The sequence below is a fragment of the Penaeus japonicus genome, unplaced genomic scaffold (assembly GCF_977035675.1).
Source record: "Penaeus japonicus unplaced genomic scaffold, GWHDUDI00000001_assembly GWHDUDI00000040, whole genome shotgun sequence".
Taxonomy (NCBI): Eukaryota; Metazoa; Arthropoda; class Malacostraca; order Decapoda; family Penaeidae; genus Penaeus; species Penaeus japonicus.
In genome coordinates, this window is record NW_028234442.1 from 11214009 (window position 1) to 11216508 (window position 2500).

The 2500-nt window shown below is 49.8% G+C and overlaps 1 protein-coding gene across 9 annotated transcripts in view; it reads right to left on the reverse strand.

The window, feature by feature from the left end:
- The window catches only part of kcc (solute carrier family 12 member kcc), a 385343-nt gene that overhangs the window by 90635 nt on the left and 292208 nt on the right, over window positions 1-2500 (reverse strand). The gene's annotated exons all lie outside the window — the stretch shown is intronic.

Below are 2500 nucleotides of genomic sequence, written 5' to 3' on the forward strand. Positions count from 1 at the left end.
AAAGACCTCACTTCCCTCCCTCGCCGAGCCCTAATTCTATCGCTGTTCTGCCGCTCAGCCTTGTCAATGGCGACTTTGCTAGCGATGTCACGCCTTATGCAAGTATTATATATTGATCTTTGATGTCGATATATTGGGATGAGGGAAGGGGGGGGGTGAATAGGATTGGGAGGAGGAGGGTAGGGGGGGGAAGGAGGGGGAGCCACGTAGACAGGGGGTGAGACGGAGAGGGAAGAAATGATAGGGTTAAAGCGTGGGGGGGTAGGGGGGGAGGGAACGAGAAGGAAGGGGAGACAGAAGGGAGATGGACAACGAGATAAGAAAGAGAGGGTAACAAGAAAGGAGGAAAGACCGATGAATAGAAAATGATAAGAGGGGAGGGGAGTGGATATGAAGGGAGGAAGGGAAGGAGTGGGAGTAGGAGTGGGAGAGAGAGAGAGAGAGAGAGAGAGAGAGGAGAGAGAGGAGAGAGGAGAGAGAGGAGAGAGAGGAGAGAGAGGAGAGAGAGAGAGAGAGAGAGAGAGAGAGAGAGAGAGAGAGAGAGAGAGAGAGAGAGAGAGAGAGAGAGAGAGAGAGAGAGAGAGAGAGAGAGAGAGAGAGAGAGAACAGAAACAAAAAGGAACGTATCAGCTGAACCAAGCAAACCAAACGCACCTCTTTCTTACTCTTCCCCCTTACCGAATGCGGCACTAAAAAATCTTTCTCAAAACAACCCCTCCCCTCCCCCTCCCTCCCCACTCCGCTCTGTTTATCCTCCCTTCGTCCCGCCTCTTGCAGTGTGTGCTTGTCCACTTTCCTTCTGCTCACCTTTCGACAGCTCCCCTCCCCCTTTGGCCCCTACCCCCTACCCCGCCCCCGTCCCCTATCTAAGACTCTCAAGTTTTTTGGTCTGGCAAGACTCCAAGCTGGGGTTGGGGGTTGGGGGAGGGGGGAGGGGGTGGTGCTGTGGCTGGAGATTCCTGCTGTACAGAGCGGGCTGTCTCTCGTCAGTTCCTCTTCCTCTCTTGGTTTCTTTACCTTTTTCTCTATTTTCTCTCCCACTTCCTCTCTAGCTCTCCATTTCTACCTCTGCAATACCTCTTTCCTATCTTTCTTTCTTTTTTCTCGCTTTCTCTTTATCTTTTTCTTATTTTTCTCTCCCTTCCTCTCTTCTCTTCCCTCTCCCTCTCCCTCTCTCTTTCCCTGCTCCTCCTTTCCTCCTTTCTTCCCTTCCTGCCTTCTTCCTGTCCTCCCACCCTCGATTTTCCTCGATTTTCCTCCGCCTCGGCCGCCCACAAGTCGGCGACCGGAAGGCGAAACGGATATGTTAATAGAAAGTTTAAGTGAAGCTGAAGAGGAATGAAAAATAAAAGGAGAAAAACATAGAAAATAAAAATAAAAATATAAGAAGATAAAAGTCAAGAGAGCGACAAACGACATGTTTCAGGAGCGGGAGAGTCCAGAAAAGGAAGTCAAGTGAAGGCTCAAAAAGTCTAGGCAGATGCAGGTCAAGGAATGAAGGTCGTGGGCGAGAGCGAAAGCAGGGGCGGGGGCGAGGGAGAGGGAGGGGGGGGGGTCGAGAGGTAGAGTAGGAGAGGGGGGAGTCAGGGGAAAGGGAATCTTTTTATTTACAATCATAATCCTATTCATGTTTATGTTTATATCTATATCCATCTATCTACCTATCTAAGTCAAATAAATGATACATGAATAAGTAAAGAATTAGAATGAAGGGAAAGCGAAAGAGGAAAGGGCGTCACGCCCAAAATTCCCAAAATGGCGGCCAAACATCATGGCCATTTTTAAAAGGCCACAACCAATTGCCCAGCCATGAGGCCAACGAGACTTGCCCTCGTTAACCTACATACGGCCACACGATGGGTGTAGGGCGAAAGGGGGGGAGAAAGTGAACGGAAAAGGGAAGTGAAAACAGAAATAAGGACGAGGAAGGAGGAATGGCGAGAGGGAAGAAGAGAGAGACGAGGGGAGGAAGATGAAGATGAAGACGAAGGGCGAGGGAAGGGGAAGGGGAAGGAGAAGGGGAAAAAGGGAACACGCCCAGAGGAAGAGCGAAGGGGAAGTGGGAGACTGGAGGGGGGTGGGGGTGGCGGGCGTGACACAGCTCGCCCACCGACACCTGTGCTGAGGAAACCCGGTGCACAAGTCTAATTAAATTTATCCCCGTCGCCGAGAAGAAAAGTTTCGGGCATTAGACACCGGGCGAAGAACCAATATACGAAACCGTCTCCCGCGGGGCGGTCTCTGAGGAGCATCCGAAAGGCTGGAGGAGGCGAAGCTGCTGGAAGAGTATTTCGTTCTGGGAATCAATAAACAAAAAATTTTAAAAGAAAACAAAGAGAAAGAAAGAAAGTGTTAGGACGAAAGATTGTTGAAGAGGAAGAAATGTCTATAGAGAGGCTTTTCAGAACAAGGCGAATACTTTCGGCCAAAGTGATTTCAAGTAGACTGTTCAGGGAGACTTTGTTCAACTGGAGACGGAAAAACAAATACGAGAAAAATG